At 43.0% G+C, this 21,325-nt stretch overlaps 3 long non-coding RNA genes across 3 annotated transcripts; 2 read left to right on the forward strand and 1 right to left on the reverse strand.

The window, feature by feature from the left end:
• Window positions 1-8,740: 8,740 nt before the first annotated feature.
• LOC137479715 (uncharacterized) lies at window positions 8,741-14,447 on the forward strand. The gene is made up of 3 exons (XR_011002465.1): window positions 8,741-10,214; window positions 12,535-12,763; window positions 13,780-14,447. It is a non-coding gene; the product is annotated as an uncharacterized lncRNA (long non-coding RNA).
• On the reverse strand, window positions 10,594-12,536 carry LOC137479717 (uncharacterized). The gene is made up of 2 exons (XR_011002467.1): window positions 12,049-12,536; window positions 10,594-10,887 (listed from the first exon to the last, which is right to left on the reverse strand). It is a non-coding gene; the product is annotated as an uncharacterized lncRNA (long non-coding RNA).
• Window positions 14,448-14,872: 425 nt separating the features above from the next.
• LOC137479718 (uncharacterized) lies at window positions 14,873-19,021 on the forward strand. Its single transcript, XR_011002468.1, has 2 exons — window positions 14,873-16,183; window positions 18,409-19,021. It is a non-coding gene; the product is annotated as an uncharacterized lncRNA (long non-coding RNA).
• The last annotated feature ends 2,304 nt before the right edge of the window (window positions 19,022-21,325 follow it).

Consider the following 21,325-nt stretch of genomic DNA (forward strand, 5'->3'; position numbering starts at 1 on the left):
GCCCTGATTATCCATCACTGACCTCCAAGGCTGGCACTGCCCCTGCTCCACCAGCTGCAGGAAATCCTCCCTGCTGTCCAAGGAAATAAATCTTTGCACCTTCTCCAGCCGTAAACGAATGATTCTGAGTGATCAAAATAAAATGGCTTAGGCAATGTGTTATCTGAAGTTGGAAGAGGCAGGTTGCAGCTGTGACAAACCAAAGGCAGGGGGAGCATTATTAGCCAGGCTGTGTCTCCCAGGATTAGAGGTAGGAGATCTAATATATAGAAGGACCCAAGGGTGAGATTATCTCGGGATAATACACCCTGTAGGTTTTGAAACTGCAGCCAAAGCAATCAAACCTGTTACCATAGCATTCGTTTTAACGCGCAGATAAATTTGTAGCTCTTGTTTATATAGCTCATCCTCTGGAGGCACTAATATGATTCCCTTTAAAACTCAAGTTAATGAGAAAATAATAGAGCATTGTGGATATAAGAAACATTTTTTCCCACTGTCGCTGTCATCATCTTTTATACAGTCAGACTGATCTTTGAAAGTATAAGTTGGATTTATTTTATATACCACAAAACCTTTAAAAACCTTTCTTTAAACTGAGCTTTCTGATTCCAGCCTAAAGCCAGAAATACTCACTGTCTAAACATATTTATAAATCAGTATATCACCTGTAAATCTTACCTTATCCCTAATAGGAAATTTAAAATTGTAACTCTTGAAGCTTCACCTTGGCAACACACATTCTTATTTTATTGGCTTTCCTGGACAGAAAGCGCTGATGAGATGGAGAATGTGGCCAGGGAAAAGGGATTGCATCTCCCTGGCTGGGTGCAGTGAGCTGTGTAACGAAGCCATGTGTGTTTACTTTCCTTTGGATACAGCACTGCAGCAGATCTCCAGCCTTTTTCAAAGTATTTTCAAGTTTCTTTTTACCCCATAAGTTGTCCTTCAGTCCTTCTGGACCAGCTGAGGAGCTCCATTCTCATGGAATGTCCTCCAGTGCAAGGACAAGGTGTTGCCAATGTTGACATCAGCAGGTCTGGTATGAGCTGGTACCAAGCTGGTACAAAGCTCAGTAATTCACTTTGTCTGGGAAGGATTGGTGGTCTATACATAATTTACATTATCTAGTATTTATTATTCATACCTATAAACAAACACCTATGTGGATTGGGCCTTCAAACATCTCAAACTTCCTAAGATTTAATAACAATAAAAGTAATGTAATTTGCTGGGACTGACGTTTTATCCTTGGCCTCACTTGAAGATTGTGAGAGTTTTGATTTGAGCAGGAAAACTCTGAGGCTGCTGTTGGCTGTGCCTCTGCTGAGAGGCAAAACTCACATTGTTTGTTACTCCATAGTTTTTGTCTCTGCTGCCTCTGGTTTTTCTTAATCTCACCTGAATTTGGGACTGCTCCTGCTCTCCTTTAACTCAGGAGAAGTGAGGCCATGCCAAAGCACACCTGCCCTTCCCTGCACCTCTGGGTTGCTCGTGTCCTGGGGACACTTTTCTCTGTCTGGAGAGGCAGAAGGATGAGAGAGAAGAGAGAAGAGAAGAATGTAATAAGAACAATCTTGTGGGTCATGACCAAGTTAAATTTCACCTCCCTGGGCTTCTACAGAGGCTGGTGCCTCGTTCATGAAGAAGAGCTGCTTTTTGCTTCTCCCTGGACATGCAGGTTGAGATGGTGAGATACCCCAGGAATTTGAAGCCTTGTTTCCACACAGCCCAATGTCGAGGCTCACAATCCTGCTGTTAAAATGGAAATGTAGTTATTGACTCATAAAAACGCTATGCTGGGAAGTCACTACTGAAGTCAGCCCCAAATGAGGGAATTAGAAAGGACTGCATGTTAGAGACACTAAGAAATATCATCTCAGTTGTCAGCAGTGGCAGGGGAAGGAGTGCAAGACTTTGGCTCAGGGTTTGTGGCTGAGCATAGCAACACAAAGCAACCGGGCTGAATTCGGATTTCAGGAATTGAGGATACAGGCTGATCCTTTTAAAAGCCAGGACTGGGGATTTAATAAAGGCCAGACTTAATTCTGCTGTTCCTTAGGCTCTGGACAACTCAGCAGAGTGGGAGATTCCTCCTCCAGCTCGCCCACCTCTGTGTCACAAACCTCTCCTTCTCATCCCTGTTTTCCTTCGTGCTGCGGAGCTGACACAGTTGGAGTCAGACTCATCCTGTCCCGCTGGGATCTGAGCAGGAAAACCAGTCCAGTTTTCCTCCTGACAGATTTACTTTAAATAACTTTATATTTCTAATTGCTTTGGGACATGAAACATGTATGGAAAGATCTCGAGGGATTGGATTAAGTAGTTTTAATTATGACTCTGGCCTCTACGGAGAAGCATTTCTTGAGGAACATTAACAAATATACTCTTGTTTTTTTAACCCCACTTGGTGTGTGGGAATTTTCTATATCTGAAAAAGAGAAATTAATTTAAATTTAGTGACGGTGTCTCATTAATTCTGCATACCTGCTGTGATCTACCATGTACAAATGGAGGTATCACAGTGCAGGAATTAGGGATCTGATCCATACTCCTTGCAAATAACCCAGGCAGTTGGAAAGACCAGGGATTCACTGAGGTTGGTTTAGGATGCTCCCACACCTCTGGGCAGATGTAAAATTGTTCTCCACTCTGTGTTTCCAACATCAGACACCAAACAGCCACATTTCTGCTCCTTCCCTGGGGACTATTTCAGTTTAGTTGATTGTGCTGCTGGGAAAAAAATTCTTAATATTCAATCCCATTTCCCCTCTAATCCCATTTATCCTGCTTGCAGCCCCCAAAAGGATCCTGCCCCTCCTTGGGGTGTTTGCCCCAGGAAATTTTAGTCCATTCTTGATGTTGTCATATAATTATAGCTCAGCTGATCTCCACGTGTTCCGTATGTGCCAGCAGACACGGAAAGCATCCTGAATGAATCCATTCAACTCTGAATCATTTTCCTGAGCTCTCACCAGCTCTATTTCTCTGCATTTGGGGCTTGATTTGTAAAATAGAAATCCCCAACTGCTGCTGCAGGATGGATATTCCACTGAACAGAGAGAAAGGATTATGTAGCAATGATATCAACAATAGAAATAACAACAATAATAATGATAAATGAAAATAATAACAATAATATCATAATCATCATCTCAATTTTTTTTGTCTTGTCAGGGAAATATTCAGTTTTATTCTGAGGTTTACTCGAATGAATTTTAGTTGGAGTTGGGGCTGTCAGAGCCTGAGCCCAAGTCTAGTGAAGACTTCCAGCTTATTTTAATGCATATGAGCAGATTGGGATTTGAAACCTCAGGTCTTCAGTTTTCAAGATCCTGAGTGACACAGATCAATGGGTTTTATTCCAGAAACTCAGCTGGGACAGTTAATGCCCATTAAGTTGGAGACAGTGGGGTCCAGGCAAGTGCCAAAGTGCTCTTCTGAACTGGATATTATTAAAAAAAGAGATTTTGTGGCTTGGTCTAAATGTCTAAAAGCACAGTATTTTAACTATTTGATGAGACAAGCCAATGAGATTAGGAGGGGAGATAACTGAATCCATAATTTACACATTTGTTGAATGACTACTCCAATATTTTTCACTCTTTCCAGTCAAGTGGACCTTTATTTCCTGTATAATTTGTTTAAGACCCCCTTCCCTTTCCAGTAAAATAAATTCCCCTCCAATCTGTGACCATAATTCCCAATTCTGTGGTGCAGTGGCGTGTGTTTGGGAAGGTTGCTGGTGGGACTTTGGAGGGTTGTGGCATAAGTGGAATGGGGGAGTAGGAGCTGGATTTTTTATTTTATTTTGGCAGATAATAAGATTTTAAATGCCTTGCATCTTCTAATTGACTTTCACGACCCTTTGGAGCTGCAATCAACTGGTTGACAAAAGCAGCACTGAAAAAATCAAATTGTGACTTCTCAGAATTAAATTCCTCAAGGCTTTCCTCAAATATAGGGCATTTTTGCATTTTTTACTTTGGAAAAATATTGCTGGAGGGACAAAACAATCATGTCAGTGATTTGGTCACTCAGAGTAAATCATGGTTGTTCTGGTCATTTTGATCCAGAACAGTCATTCCTTACAGTTTTAGAAATGCTGTCCATTCACAGCTTAATTATCTCAGATCACCTTCAGAGCTTTGCAGAATATATGATTTTCTCAAGAATCCAGTGGTATTAGAATTTATCTCCCAGTAGGAAATTGTCGCTTTAAGTGTAGAGATACAAATAGCAATCAGGTTTTTTTTTCTTTTGAAGATAACTTATCTAATACTATAATGCCAATATTAAATAAATCTGGGGATGGAACAAGGGCCTACATTAATAATTCACTTCAGCTATTAATGAAATACCTGTGCTAATACTCATGGATTTATTGCACACCAACCATACACACATCAAATCCACCCTGCTGAAGACAAAGCAAAGGGGTTTTAAAGGAAGAATTGAAATAATGTGGAAGCACACAGCTGACTTTTATAAATACATGAGCAAATACATGTTGATTGCTACTCCATGCTGATAAATGCAGCCCATTGAAAACTGGGAGAAAGGAAAATGTCTGCTAAACATTACAGTGTGGCTGAATACTAACCAGGAAAGAGATTTCAACTTCATTGTTGGGAATTCCCCAAAGCTTTTGCTTTTGCTGGTGCTTCAATAGGCAGCTGTGGCACGTGTAGGACAAACAGAACTCTGTGCAAAAAAACTAAACCCTCCCAAAGGAGCTGGAATTGCAGAGTGACAGATCCCTGGGATAAAGCTATTCCTGGGGTAAATAAATTGATAGGATTGCTGTGGTGCTGCTGATGGAATTGCTCTCGTTAGAACAAGCTGATTGAAATGAGTTAAAATATCTGGAAAGCTTTTCTAGGGTTTTTTGTTTTCCATTTTAGTCCCTTTGTTTAGTGAGAAGTAAAAACCTCTTTTTAAGCGTTCTTATGTGCAAAAAGGAGTGAGCCAAACAAATCTTCCCCTTGAGGAGGAAATCCAGTATTTCAAAAGGGACACCTTTCACTACCCTAGGCTGCTCCAGCCTGGCCCTGGACACTTCCATGGATCCAGGGGCAGCCACAGCTTCTCTGGGAATTTTATTCCAGGGCCTCCCCACCCTCCCAGGGAGGAATTCTTCCAATATCCCTTAACCCTGCCCTCTGTCAATAGGAAACCATTGCCCCTTGTCCTGTCCCTCCAGGCCCTTGCCCAAAATCTCTCTTGGAACCATTTTAGGTACAGTTTTATAAATATATAATACATATAGAGTTTCATTTTTGGGAATACACATTGCAACCTCACAAACATGTTATAATATCATTTAGTTGCATGGTTGTTTTTTTAATTTTATATGAAGATTAGCAAATACAAAGTGAATGAGTGTTTGAATTAAGTGAGAAAGTGTTCCTTTAGTGAAAACCAGTCACCTTCTTTTCAAGTATCTTGTCTGCTAGATCCAAAAATGAGAATAATACCTACAAACACACCAAAAATGAGAGACCAGCAGTGTGGAAATTAGTGTATTCTAGTGGGAAAATTATAAGAAATGCAGTTGTGCTTGCTGTCCCTACTGATCCCAACCTTCCGATTCCTCCAAACTGAATTGTAAAATAATGAACTCCTTTTCTGTTTTCTCCCAAGGTACACAGTTAACCCCTGATATAAAAATGCATAAAGGATACATATATTTGAAAAGAATTATTATTATAATAGAGAAGGCCTCAAACCAAAGCGTTTCCATCATTTCCAGCTCATATTTGAACCCAGATCTAAATTCTCTGCCTGGGTTGGTCTCTGTCTAATCCTTTTGTTTATAACCTGATTTTCAGGGGGAAAATCAGACTGTGGCTTTAACAGGAACATTTGGCTGGTGCAGCGAGCACACATACTGAAATAATCTGAAACAGCCTGTCTGCTTTAGCTTTTTTAAGCTCCTGATTAATTTTTTTTTGCCTGGTGATTTCAAATGGCAGAGTAGTAAGAACAGCAGACAGGCCTGGGAGAGGCCCATCCCTGTTACCAACAGTGGATGCCAGGCTGTAAAACAGAGCAGAGCTCCCGAGCTTGTTACCGAGAGAAGAAACGTTAATGACTTTAATTGAAGTTTCCCAGGTCTCCAGGAGTGCCGTGGCTTTGTTAAGGTCACTGGTGGCAGGGCAGGGCAGGTGCCTCACACCTCTGGGTGTCCCAGCCCCACTGAACGTGGCACTTGGGCACGGTGTCAGCCTGGGGGACATTGTCATTCCCTCCTGGAACAGAGGCTGGGCACAGTTAAAGGAATAAAGCAGGGATTCACTAAAAGGCCTTTACAGGATATACCTCGGGCAGTGCAAGAGCCCAGCCGTGGCTCCACTCAAGATGGACCCAAGATGGACCCAAGTCACGAGTTTTCACACTTTTATAAGTTTTGGTCCATTTCCATATTGGGTTTAATGGTCCAATTCCAGCTCCAGGTTGTGCAGTCCCACCCTCCCAGTTTGCTCCCCTCCATTCCCTGCTGTTTGTGCTTTTTGGGTCTGAAGCTGTCACAGTGTCCATGGTTCTGGGGCTGGAGAAGGATTGTTCTGCCTGACTAAACTGAGGAGAGCTGCTAACACTTTATATGAAGTTCGGAGTTACACACTAAGGCAGTACAGAATCTGGAAAATATGAAATCTAAACTAAGGGCTTCAGCAGGAGCTGTATATTTGGGGAGCAGCAGCTGTGTGGATGGGCCATCTCAGGCTCTGCTCTCCCTGGACTGCAGGGTTGTGGTTTTGTCTGTTTGGTTTACCAGGGACCAGTTGTGACCCGATTGCAGATGGCATCTGGTGCCATCCAGTGTCTCTGTCCTCTGGTGCCCTGAAGATATGCAAATGAGGAAGAAATGCAAGGGACAGCTCCTTTGTATAAAAACCACTATGTTATGCATAATATATAACCACCTTTTATTCCAGACTGCTGTTGGTTTGTTTTTTTCTGACGTGGCCTCTTTCTCTCCTGCATCTCCTGCCACCAGGTCAAAAATAAAACTAAGGGGACAGGAAAAAGAAAAAAAAGAAAAAGACTGTCAACAAAGAATTATTATGTGACTTTCAAGAGAAACCAGGATATTTATGGATTTACTCTATTCCCTGTGATAACAAGTTTCTGAGATGGTAATACTCTGTCAAATATTTTTCAAGGTTAACAGTTTAGGGACACAATTATGTTGCAAGTTGTCGGCAAGATTAATTAAGGGTATTTCAGAGATATGGGAGAAAAATTGTTCCAGCAGCTATTAGAGGGTGAGTAATCCCAACTCGAAGAGTAGTTCCCCTTCAGTTCAGTCCTCCTCGGAGAAAATATTCCCATGTTTAAGGCGTACTCAGAAGCAGATAAAATGTGCATGTTTGGGCTGAGAAGAGCAGTGATGGGGAAGCAATTCTAGACACAACCCACACAGTCTGACAGCCAGAGCTGGGATGGCCCCACAAAGGTTATTTTAAAATAGTTTTAAATAAATATTTCCCTGGGACAGAAAACACCAAAAATCTCCCACAGGCAAAGGTAGAGGTGAGAGACAGGCTCAGCAGAGCTCCCCTCAACATCAACAACCTCTGGGAGGGCAGTTATCCATCACTGATAGAAAAAATTATTGGGTCAGCTAATAAAACATTAGCACCTGTTTGTGAAAATAATTGCAAGGTCCAGACAACTGTGGATATGAGAGATTTTAAATAAAAGATAAAAAACCCATCAGCAGCCCAGCACTTTAATCAAAGCACTGCAAACAATACACATATCTACCCATCTATTTATAATCTGATATTATTTTTAATCCCTTTTTTAAAATCCCAGTCACTAATGAGGGATAATGCTGGATTGAGGAGGGCCAAAGAGATTTATTGATACCAACTCAGAGCCGTGGCTGTAAATCAGGGCAGTGAAGAAGTATGCCACTGCTGGCTTATGTTCTCTTCCTGCAAAAGGACAGGGATGAATGAACAAGTGTCTGAATGAATGACTGAATAGATGAATGAATGAAAGAATGAATGCATCATCAAATAAATACATTAAAATACATTGCCAGCTCGCAGGGCTCGCATAGCGCGGGAGCTCTTCAGGGCCTTTGTACAAAGAGAGGCAACGGCGGCCTTGATTTATTAGAAATTAAAATCTGCTTTGCCCAATCCCTCTGAGTGTTTAATTTTTACTGAAGGTCAAAAGGTGCTCTGCATTTGGAGAAACTGCATCCCAGTGTAGCTGCTGTTTCTGATGAGGAGCACTGAGCTCCTGCTGCCTGCCAGGGCTGCCCCCACTCAGGGAGGGACCCCGGGGTCCCCAGGGCCACCACAGGGTAACACAGCAGCACAGTCCCCATGGGAGGACACGTTGTCTACGATAATCAGCCTTTTTCTCCCTCCTTGCAGGGCTCAAGGCCCTCTCCTCCTTGCTGACCGAAAGCCCAGCCCGCGTTCCATGGAATCGTGGAATTACGGAATCAGGGAATTTTTAATATTAGCAAAGACTCATCAAGAAGTCAAACCAGTCCACCCAGCACTGCCAAGGCCACCACTGAACCCTGTCCTGAAATGCCACTTCTACAAATCATTTAAATCCTTCCAGGGATGGTGATTCCACCAGACCTGGGGCTGGATAATGCTTTTTTTGAAGAAATTTTTCCCAATATCCAGCCCCTCTCTTCTGGTGCAATTTGGGGCCATTTCCATTTGTCCTATCAAAGGGCAAGATTTGTGATGCCTCTCTGAAACTTAATTCCAATTAAATTTAGAATTTTGACTACCATGCAGCAAGGTGTCATCTTGTCCTGGGCAAGGGGTAGGAAGGACAGGTGGAATCCTGACAGGGACCCAGCGACAGTTGTGGCTTTTCCGTCACAAGTGCCAGGTACACAAAGAACATTCCAAATCTCTCTGCCAGCTCCAGCATGCAGAAACCATCTCTGGAGCTTCATGGGACGAGTTTTATTTCCTTTAAGAAGACTGGGGTGATCCAAATTTAATTTTTTTTTTTTTTTTTTTTTTCTGAAATCCATGTCTGATTTGAACTTTGCACTTGTGATTGATTCCCTTTCCCTCTTCTCTAACGAGGTCCTGGAGGATGAAGCTCTTCTAGCTTGAGATGAAGGTCCTCCAAATGAGAAGTACAGAGCCATGGCTGCCAATTTAATTAGCTCTCATGCATTCACATGCAGATGGAAGGATTTTTGGAAGGAGAGAATCTACTCAAGATGAATAAATTACTTCAGTTTTTAAATAACTAAACCAGCAGTTTTATTCCCCTCTGCTAATATTTCTGTCAGTCAGGTCAAGGATAATGAAGCAGAATTCTAGAAAGTGTCACCCAAACCTTGGCTTTTTTTTAAATTGCAAATGTTCCCATTCATAAAACCTACATCTGCAAGTACAAAATCAACAGTTAAATGTTTGCCTTTTCTATGTCTGTATTTCTCCAAGGAGAGATTTTTACCCAGATTTCACTTATAACATTCTGCTGAAGTTTCTGAAGGAAGGACAAGTCTCCTAAACTTTGTTCCTATTATTATTTTTACCTGTGGGTAAATATGTTCTTTGCTGTTAATAGAGTCAGTGTCTTCCTTCCATAATAAGAACTTTTTCCATGTATCTCCATCATGGTTTAGAGTAGTTCCTTTTCTCCCAATTTTTGTAAGTTCATTTTTAACTTCTATTGAAAAGAAAAACCATGAAAACCCAATCCTATAAGGCAACATGGCTTATGGAATAAAAGAAAATTACCAAAGTATAATGGAAGATACTAGTGATATACACAGAGTATACTGCAATGTAGCAGGACCCAGGTTATCTCTTTTAGGAAACCACTTGCAGCAGATGAAATAACTGCTAAAAGCAGGTGTGTATTCCAAAAGTTGCACCAATGTTGCTCTGTCATGTCACATGAAATCATCCCTGCTGCATCACGCGACGTTGCAGCACATTGTATGGCGGGAAACCCAGCAGGACTAACAGGATGTGACAGACAGCATTTAGCAAAAATATTCACTTATTTGACTCAGATCCTTGCCATCAGCTCGAATCAAGGAGCGTGGTCCCAAATGAGGCTGACAGATGGATGTGAATTCACTGAGGAACAGCATCCAGTGTGAATCTGAAAGTTTCTTGTTCTGTACCTGGTCCTCGTCCTGCCGACGGTTTGGCTGTGCCCAGCTCCTCTTTCTCAGCATTTCCTCCCTGCTGTGAGCAGTGAGACGGGTTGGTTGTCATTTATTTTGACATAACTCGTGACTTTCACATGAGGGATTAATCACATACTTGGTACAGAAGTGCTGTCAACTGACAGCTGATGGGATTGCTGTAAACAGTTTTTATATGAGCGGAATTGTGAACTACATGAGAAGGTGTTTGGACTCTGTATTTATGTTTAGAGAGGGACTATTTTAGGGAGCAATAGATTTATCTCTGAAGACACCTCTATTTTGCAGTGTGACAAAGTCTTTTTGATGGACTTGAAAATATGGGACTTTGTTATTGCTCTTGAAAGTGATGTTTTATGGTAATACTTCTAAAAAGAAGTTTTAGGAAATAAGGGCATGTTGATGGAGACAAAAAAATAAAATATAAGCCAGGCAGCTGAGGTGCAGAACTTGCCATAGATGGATTTTTATAAATATCAGTCCTGACCTGGACAGCAATTTCCAACCCATAGGCCAGGACTTGGACAGCTGTAGAACTGTGTATTTGGGCACAATTTGTCCTGGTAGAAATTAGGATGAGAGATCCTCATTCCAGGTGTTAAAGAGGGTTTCAGGGGTGCTGGTAAAGGTAGTCCAGGAAAATCTGGCTGCTGAAGTGTGAACAAATTTACATGTGGACCTGAAGCTTCTCCTCCTGATGAGAAACAAGACAACCAATAGTTTGCACGATTCTGAAAAGAAACCTATCTATAGATGCCATAAAAAAGTTTGTATTGTGTCAGCAGTTCATAGAATCCGTGGTCCTTTGTCCTCCCAGCCTTCCAGAGGGAAATTTCAAGACTTCTCATTCAGGCATTTGTGGTTCACTCTCCCAGGAGCAGTTCACAACCTTTGTGCAGATGCATTTTATGGGGATTGCAGTAAATGCCAGCAGTAATGCTGATGATGGAAGGTGCACCTGGGGAATACACAGGCTCATTTCACGGCTGAAGTGTCCCCAGCCTCAGTGTGGTGGTCTCAGCACTCTGCCAAACGATGCTGAGGAAAAAAAGCTATTATAGAATCATGGAATATCCTGAGTTGGAAGGGACTCACAAGGATCATCCAGTCCAACTCCTGTCCCTGCGCAGACACCCCAACAATCCTGCCCTGGGCATCCCTGATAGTATGGCCCAGACCCTCCTGGAGCTCTGGCAGCCTTGGGGCTGTGTCCATTCCCTGGGGAGCCTGGGCCGTGCCCAGCACCCTCTGGGGAGAGAATTTTTCCCTAAAATCCAACCTATGGATAATGCAACCTACGCAGAGTCAATAAGGAAAATTCAACCTGTGCAAAGAAGGAGAAAGGAACAACACTGACCATCTGTTTCCTTTGGTATGTGCCATCTTAGCTGGTACTAGAAGCATGTATTATATCTAAGGAATTAATTCCTCATGGCTCTTGGGAAATTTGGGAAGCAGACCTGCTTTGCATGCCCCCCAAACGCCCCTGGGTGAGCCCCCTGCTGTGGCTGGGTTTGTGCTGACACTGTTCACTCTTCCCAGGAAGCCTCAGGAGCCTCCTGGCCTCCTCAGGGAAGTCTCCTGGGGATGTGGGGATGGCTGGGATGGCGCCTCAGCAATCTCAGCTCCTGCTGCCTTGTCCATGAGCCGGGCGTGGGCTGGTGGCCCTGCAGGGATGCAGCAGAGCCCCGGGAGGGGAAGCCCTGGCTTGGAGAGATTCCCTGGAATGCAGAGTGGGATGGCAGCGTGGGAGGCTTGCCCAGAAGCTCAGGGGAGCTGGGATGAACAAATCCTTATCCAGAGGGGAAGTACGAGCTCTGGGCGAAACAAACCCAGTGCCCAAAGGGCTCACACCCACCCTGGGGATCAGCTGAGCATCGAGGAACCTCCACCTGCTGCTGGCTCTGCAGCATTGGTACATCCCTGCTGCTCAGTCTGGAGGTGAGCCTTTACCAGACATTCCATGAAGTGCCAGAACATGTGAAAAAATGCTGCTCCTTGCTCCTGGTCACAGGAGCCTCTCCAGCAGTTTTTAAGGAAAGGTTTCTGCCCATCTCCCAAGGCATTGTGTCTTTGGAGTCTGCCTGATTTGGGAATTTGGTGTTGTTCCAAGTGTTTTGTAGAAGAAATCCTTTGAGCAAGCGCGCTATTCACTTCTTACCTGATGAAAAATAATAAAAAAGTGATTAAACAATTAATATGGATGTTGCTTAACAGTTTTAAGAGGTTTATTTAATAATTTTCTGATACTTTCTCCCCCCCTAATTTAGGAATAAGACAGACATAACTGGTCATGCTATTCTGAAGCTTCAAATTGCACTGTGAAGAGAATTGAAGGAAACACATTTCTTTGATTTGAATATTTTTCTCATTAACAGGACATTCAGAATAAAGCAGAAATATTTGATGCACAGAGCCTGTGGCAGTATCAAGTTAACACTGGCGTGCTCCTGCATTTTACCTCATGTTTACTAATCACTCCAAAAAGAAAGGTCACATCTTTCATCACAAAATGGAAACTTTTTGACAGCAAACAATTGGATTTTCAGCACTCCATTTGAAGTGGATTTCAGTGTGGAGAGTGAGAGCCCAAGGCAGTGGGATGAGGTAACTGAGCAGAGCTGTGCTCTCGAGGTGTTGGGTACCACAAACTCTGAATAAGGGCTCTCTCAGCTGTATCAGGGTATCATGCTGTTCTACAGCAGGGGTATATGAGTTGAAATTGTCTGAAGAAGAGAATAAATAAGGTTTGGGTAGGTGTTGGAGCGCAGTTTTGGCTCCCAGAACAATGTCAGGGTTGAGACACTGCTGCATGTCTGGATCAGGATGCCACAGGACAAGTCAGCCTGAAGGGTAGGAGAGCCACAGTTACCTGCAGAGTGTTAAACCACATTCCTCCTCTGAAGACTCTTCTCTGTTTTATCTCCTCTGTGCCTCCACCATGGTCTTCTAGCTCTATTCTTCTGAATATTTTTAAAGGCCTGTGTTTTGACAAAGTGAATTTGCTTGGCAGCTGAAAAAAACCCCACCTTTTTTCCCAGGTAGAAAATACAGCTTGGTAGTTTCTCAAGCAAAATATTACCCATGTAATTTCTTCTGTTTCTCTCTCCTTCCCATTCCTTCTGCTCCAAGCAGAGGAGCGGCCCTGAAGTCCTTTTTGGCTGGGTAAGGGAATTTCTGCCTCCCTGGGAGCAGCTCCCACCCATCCCTGGGTGCAGATGGGAGCTGAACCAGGGACTGTGAGTGGATGTGACCAGAGCACCATGCTCAGAACTCCTCTTCACCCTCCCCTAGGCTCTGCTGCCACTTACCCTTGAGACAATGAAGTGAAATCAGAGGAGTGACCAGGAAATATCACTGGCTCTGTTCTTCCTTCCCCTCCACTGGTTGCACAGACTCAGGCTCCTCCAAGGAGTCTCCCAGGTGGTGACACTGCGAGGACACAGCCTTACCCCTGGCCAGGCTTTACACTTGCCTCCTGGAGAAATCACTGGTATGAAAAGATGCACAGGTTGCCTGCAGCTCTGGCACATATTGCATGGTATGGCACACACCTAAGTGAGATTAATTTGAGTTCTGGGCATCATTAGCACAATAAAAACTGTGATTTTTTTTTAGTTCAGACCTACAGGCCATTGCAGAGAAGAGTAATCATAAGACAGAAACGAGTTCCCTAGTTAAAAATTAATTCCCTAGACTAAAAATATAATCAAACGATGTCTACAGTATTTTATGAAGAGCTGGGAGGATAATAAAATTTAAAGCAGTGCAACATTTGCATTTTGTTCATTTCTATCCATATTTTTCCGTAGACTGCCTTTCTGTGTGCTTGTTAATCATATGCACTGCTACAGTCCTGGCATTTTAAGATCACTGTTCACATCAAGATTGAAAGGAAACTAATTACAATCACATTTCAGGGTGGTTGTTCAAAGCTCGTTTGGCATCAGATACAGCACGGGAGCCTTGACCTTTATTTGTAAGCATGAAAATAAGGTAAAGATGAAAGATAGGTTTTCCTGCAGCTTGTACTCAGGGATCAGGAGGCCCTCTGGAGAGGCAGAGGTGTGGGAAGCCTCTCTCCTCTCCTCCTCTCCCATGCTGGCAGCAGAGGCCAGTAGTGCTATGCAGAAGCTCTGCTCCACTGCAGCGAGAGGTGAACAAAAGCTCCACAGTATTTTTCTGCTATTTCTCCAGCTGGACGAACATGGAAAGAACCAACAGACCCGAGGAGTCTTTTTGACCCCTGTGCAGAGCTTTGCAGGGATTTGTTTGCAGTGCCTGGTGCTGCACTCTGCCGCACTCTGTGCTTGGGTGGTCGAGGCATTGGCACGTGCCAGCTCCAAGCAGTGCCACAGTCTCTTCTGCCACTCATTCCATGGCTCAACAACACTCACAGTACTCAGGTAGGTGCACTGGGGCAGAATAAGGTCCCTCAGACTTTAGGGAGTGCAGGTAATCCTATGGCAATCCTTGATTGCACTCATTGGGAATACATTGAGAGTGTGCTGGATGGCAGATTTATCCAGTTGGTTTCACCTTCTGTGTCCCTGAATTTCCCAAACTGCTGTTTTAATAAATTTGTGTTATGCTGAGAGCGAGCTGAGGACTGGTAACACAAATGGGTTTCACCCAGGAGCTGCTGATGGGGGGCTATCCCCAAATGCTCCTTTCAGGGCTGCTGCCCAGTGTTCAAAGCCATGGTGAGTGCTGACCCCCAAAGGATCTCCTGAGCTTCCATCCAGCCTGGATGATCACAGCTCTCTCTGGAACGAGTTCATTGATGAGAAGTTCCCCAGCCCTGGAGAGAAACAATCCCATTCTTCTCCCACAGTGTGTTTGCCCTGCACAATCACTGCGTGTGCCTTGCTCTGTGTCCAGGCAATCTCTACTGGAGCCTTGACTTGGTTTTTTTGGCAGAATCCACCAGGTAATTTGTATCTCCTGGCTGGAAAAGCTCCATTTGTGGCACAAAGCAGTGAGAGAAAGGAAACTCATCTCACACCTAGCTCCCAGCCTCCCTCAGCCTGCTGCAGGTAGAGGATCACCTGGGCCACGCTGACACAGAACTTGAATGCTGCTGGGACCCTGGATGCCACTCAAACCAAGCAGCAAAGATGATTTTGCAACACTTTTTGTGATGTATTCTCCTTCTCTCTACATTCTTCAAAGCACAAATTTACCCAGACAAATATTTATGGAAACTGAAGGAAAAAATAGACTGGTGCTATAGACACTGCAGCAGAGATCTTCTAATTACAATCCACAAAGTATTTATGAATAAATTTATCTATTATTTGTCTAGTTTGAGCACTGCGTACACTTTGCCTTGTACCATTACATGCTGAAGGAAACAATATGCAGCATGAAAATGAAAACAATTTGACTTAATTATTTACACCATTACCGCCACTTTGAATTAGGCCTTCCATTTCTTCGTGATTTTGTAAAATTTAACCGGCAATTACACTTGCTTAATTAATTTTATTTATCTACTACTACAATGAGATCAAAACAAAAAACCTACCGGAATGCAAAGCACAGGCTGAATCCCCTAATTGTAAATGTTGCTTTTAAGCCTTTATGATAAAAATGTAGTATTTTGTACCATTTCATTTCAAGCGTATCTGGCCATGCTCCAGTACTATTTAAGTGTAAACAGGAAAAGCCTTGGAGGACGAGTAATCACACTTAAATGACACAAAGATCATTATAATGATGTTCCAAAAACATGGCAAAATTAGATATTACAGAACTGTTTTCTTCTCTGAAGTGTTCCACCAGATGGTGAAGAGTGCTGAAACGGTAGATCCGAGAGAGGGGAGGAAAAATATCCCCACACTTCCCTCACTTGTCTCAAGTGGCACCTCACACCTTGGCTCCATCAAACCTCCAAGCTCAAGATGACACCGAGGTGTTTGAGTGCTGAATCACAGCCTGGGAAAGCCCTGCTTTGTTCCATTAAAGTTGTCAGCCACATTTTTTTGGCTCCGAGGACAAATGAGCGCGTCAGCAGAAGCGATGGTGGTAATTTGTGAAACTCTTAATGAGATATTTTCAGAGCTCATAAAGAGGAAGAGCCGTGTCTTTGAATTGCTGCACAATGAGTGCATTTTGATGCAGGAAAAGAGTTGGGCTTTTATCAGAAATGGCACTGCATCAGTGGGGATGTGTCGGGGAGCATTTAAAGGGGTCTAACAAGGGTTATATAAATGGGGTTTATATAAATAGGGAGATGTCTGTGTGTGTTGCTGCTCTGCGAAATGGCCACAAGTGAGGTGAGTCTGCATCTTTACCACTATTGGTCTTCCTTTCCAAAAGACTTGACAAAGTTACTTTCCACAGGACCTGCTACATCTTCAGATGCCATTTGATTTTTGGGGTTTTTTGTTATTAGAAAAATCTGAGAAATATCTAGAAAATTGGAATTACTCATTAAAGGAACATCTAATTTTGTTACTTAAATATTGGTGAGGGGATTCTACTTTTAGGAGTATCGGTGAACCTCAAGTCCGTCCATCAATCCATCCATCCATCCATCCATCCATCCATCCATCCATCCCTCCATCCATCCCTCCATCCCTCCATCCGTCCGTCTGTCCGTCCATCCACACATCCACCCATCCATCCATCCATCCATCCATCCATCCATCCATCCATCCATCCATCCATCCCTCCATCCATCCATCCATCCATCCATCCATCCATCCCCTCCTGAACTTCTGATGTCATTTAATACATATTGTGGGGAATCCATAAAGGAACAAGGTGAAGTATTGGGGTGCTGTTATTTCTGCTGACCCATTCCCAGTCCTAGCTCCCTTTGGAAATCCTGACATGTCCTGGGAGACAGCAAAGTCACAGTGGGGACAAGGGCTGTGGTCTGGAGATTTGGGCTGGGATGCACTGAACGAAGGAGAAGAGGGTAGAAAAATATTTCTAAACCTTTCACCTTCCAAAAATGCTTGGTGCAAATGTATTTCCAAGCCTTCTACCTTCTTGAAATACTTGGTTTCTTAACATTTCCTCAGGAACACACATGACAAATCCAGATCCACAGGAAAACTCGTCCTTTTTCGCTGAAAGATCCTGAAATGGAAGGTGACTTCATTCCCGACTGGCAGTCATTCTAATTCCATGCTGAGCAAGGGAACAGCCTCTTATTCACTGTGTAACAAATATTTTTGAACGGAATGTTCACAGAAGAAAGGTCCAAAGAATGGTCCAAAGAATGGCCCACACGCTGCATTTGCTGCACTTCCATTATTCAGAGTTAGCAATAAAAATAATAAAAAAATCTCCCCCCTTTCCATCTATCCCAATTCAAAAGACATTTGGAAATGGGGCTTGCAAACAGGAGAGGGTGAACACAATATCAGCAATCCTGTTTATCCGTTTGCATCCAGCTCATCTGCTTAAGTGAGAAGCCTGTGCATGGCTGGTTTTCAATGGCCTGTGTTAAATGAAGGGCTGTTTTCACCCCCCTGCCTCGAGGACAGAGGACCATTTGCTGAGCAGCCACTGTAGGTGACATTAAATGTCATCCCAACCATCCCTCTCAGGTGGCATCGGATGGAAAGTATCCCATAACCTTAAAAATTTACTCTGAACACATGGGAGCTTGCACTGATCCCACGTTGTTCTCAAGCTAAATAACTTGGGAGAGCAGGCTCTCAGGGACACTGTGCCTCAGTTTTGCCTCTGCAAAATAGCAACACAAGGATTTGGGGAAAGCATTATTGTATTTTCACTCGACACAGATTATTCTCTTTTTAGAAGGGCTCTTCTAGCAATGCCAAATTTTTCCAAAAACTTGATTTTCCAAAAAAAAAAATCACTTTACAATAATTAGTAACCTCCCTGTCTTGAGGAAGGCAAAGGTTTTATTCTGCTGTCTGAGCTTAATTATGTTTTCAGAGCCGTGTCATGGAGGCTCAGATGAAATTCTTGCTTTGTGTGCAAGAAAGTCATACCACATTTGCATTTGTTTGACAGAAGCCCTGATCTCATCCAATATGGAGTGCGTGAATCTGGCAATGCTCCCGTTGGACATCTATTTTATATTCTGCCTAAATTCCAGGCAAAATATCACTCCTTGCACTTAAATCCTGATACCTCTGAGGGAGGGAATAAAGCCTGGTCCATCCAAATGAAATCCTCGGTGGGGCTGTGCATCAGAGCTCTGTCTCCACCAGCCAGCAGAGGCTGCTCTGATGTTAATGATTCATCATTAAATCATTCATTATTTTCAGTAATAAAGCACATGGAGGAAATCAAACCCAAACATTGAAAAGATGAAATGATGTATGAGCCAGAATGCCATGGAATGTGCTATGAGGGAGTGGGTTAGGAAGCAGCAGCCCCTAGCTCAAGTCTTCTGGACAACCTGCTGCCCACTGGATTTTCCAACTCTGGGATGTGGCCAGGTGGGCTCCAGGAACAGCAGAGTACACCCTGCTTCTGAAGAGATGGTAAGAACTGGGATTACTCTTCTAGCATATAAATTCTGTCACGCTGGCCCTTAAAACCCAGGGTTTGTTTAATGAGGAGAGCTGTGGATTTTAACAGGATACTTGAATAAACCGATTGTCTGCCCTTACTTAGCAAACAGGACTTTTTTTCTTTCCCAGTTATTAATTTCCTTAAATGTAAAGTGACATCTGAAATGAAAACAGTTTATTGCTTGCCAGGAGCAAAGCCAGCCTAATTTAAGAAATCCAGAATTAAAGCTTTTGAAGCATATCAGGGCATGTTTATAAAACAATTATCATTGCAAACGTTCTCTCTGCTCAATGCAGCCTCATCAGGCCACCTCCAAAGCCTGAAACTTCATCACCAGTTGTCCCCACCCCAAAATGTTTCATCGATTGCATAAAATCAGGTCATCCTTTGATAGCAGCTTCCCTCTGCCAGGGAACCCAGGCGTTGAATCCCAAACCAAACCCACCTGGAACATATACGATGCTGAAAAAAAATTAACTCAGTGTTTAAAATTAAGTAGTAGGCTCATTATTAATAACTCACAGCAGACAAAGGAGTGCAGTGACCTCTCCAACAGAGCATTTAAATCTTTGCACAACATGCTCTGCTTGTGCTAGGCTGGTTTCACAAACAACAGCTGTGGAGTTCGTTAACATATGAATCCCCTTGAGGTAATTTGGAAGAGCCAAATGTGCTAAACTAAACACCTCATTAAAACAGTACTTTAAAAAACAAAACAAACCAAAAAACCCAACCCCAACCAAACCCCAACCTCATTACACATTCCACGTCCACATGTGGAGATTCTATTATGTGGAAATCATTCAACTTTGCGGCTGGAAATAGAGGGGGTTAAAATCGGTAATATGGGTTTTTCTCTGCTAAGATGCACTTGAGACTAAAGTGCCTTTGAAGTGTGCCTGTCACAAAGAAGCAATTAACTGAGGACAATAATGTTTTCTTTTCCTCCCTGCTACTGAGCTCATGACACAAGTTTGTACTCAAATATGCAGGACTCCATTTCTCTTGGGTCTGGGGAGAGAATGGACATAACCAAACTCTCACTTGGATGGGGCAAGGCAAAATCACACCGAGTGCTCCTGGGGTCACTGTGTCCCCCAGGAAGGCCTTGCAAGAGATTTCCAGAGAAATCCTCCATAAAAACACTGCTGCAAGTCCAGGTGACCACACACAAGAGATACAGTCCAAAGAGAGTGGGAGAAACACGTCCTGCCCTTGTTCCTGCAGGCTCCAGAGGGCTCAGTGCCCTGATCAAAATTTGCACCAAGAGCAGCTTCTTTCAGTCCTTCTTTATTTCTCCATGATGCTACTGGGATAATTCTGCTGGTAAAAAGGTTCACAAGTTCCTTGGAGCTGCTCCTCCTGGAAAGCAGCATCTTCTGCCCAGGTAACACTGCTCAGTGAAGCACTGGAGCTTGTATATCTCCAATGATGAGGCTGTTCAAAAAACACACAGTAATCCAGGCCTCTCCTTGGAAAATCACCTTTTCTTCTCTGTCTCCAGCTGAATTTGTTGGTGACTTGAAGGAGGGATGTGATGGACACTTGTTTCATGGTCCACAGGGAATTTTACAATATCAAAAACAATAAAAAGATTGATCCCCAAAACTGCCCGCCCCTCCAAAAAATGAAAATTAGTCACCACTCTTTTTTACCACTGGTTTTCTATCTACATCAAGATACTTTTTTAAGAGATGTTCCTAGAATTTATTAATTCCTAGATGGGAGTGCAAGTTTTCCTTTAAAAATGTAGATTTATTTTCAGATTTTGATAATGATCTGAAAGGCAAATAACTGGGAATTTTTTTGCGTGCTGGAGTCTTATGAAGCAATAGCCCATTTTCCTTCAGGAAATTGTGGTTTAAGGTTCTCCTGGATGACCTCAAATTATAGGATGCTATAGAGCTCTTGGGTTTTTTGGTTTTTTTTCCTCAAAAAAAAAATCTTATTTTAATGCTCCATCCACATCTATTTTATGTTTCCTTTATCAGGAAAACAGCAACCTAATTAGCAATGATAATTTGGAACTTCCATAAGAAACCTTTCACATGGATAAAAACAACAGAAGTTGGGTAACATTGAGGCACTTATGCATGCTCCATAGTTTTTATTTTCCTTTTTAAAGCCTTTAATCCTGAAACTTAGGCAAGGAACTTGGTTTTAGGGAGCTGGAAAAAAAAAATCTCATGCTTGCAATCTTATTTTTGTTCTCTTTAAAGCATAGCTTTATAACATGTTGGAATTTCCTCAAGGTTTTGTAAATACTCGTCTGAATTCCTCCCAGGTATTAGTATGTCATCCAAAAACCAGAAAATACTATTTATTCTCTGCAGGATTCAATCCATTCGTCTTTGAAATCCTGCAGGTAACTGGCTCCCCCCAGGGTAATCTCGCCTACTTCAATAGGCACGAATGTGTGAGTTCAGTCAGAATTAGTGTGTTTTTAAAACTCGGATTCCTACGGTGCTGCCAGGCTTTGGACAAGCACACTTTGGAAAAGTCTATTCCCTCTGCCAGTTTCTGAGGTAAATCCTGTGCTCTGGGGGTTTGAATGGGCACGCAGAGTGCAGCACCTGCCCTGACTTCCATATGAACAATCAGTCTCACTCTTCCAATGCCTGCTATTGCTTTTCCACGGTGCCTTTGCCTGTGTTCTGCAAAATTATG

This window comes from Anomalospiza imberbis, chromosome 10 (assembly GCF_031753505.1).
Source record: "Anomalospiza imberbis isolate Cuckoo-Finch-1a 21T00152 chromosome 10, ASM3175350v1, whole genome shotgun sequence".
Taxonomy (NCBI): Eukaryota; Metazoa; Chordata; class Aves; order Passeriformes; family Viduidae; genus Anomalospiza; species Anomalospiza imberbis.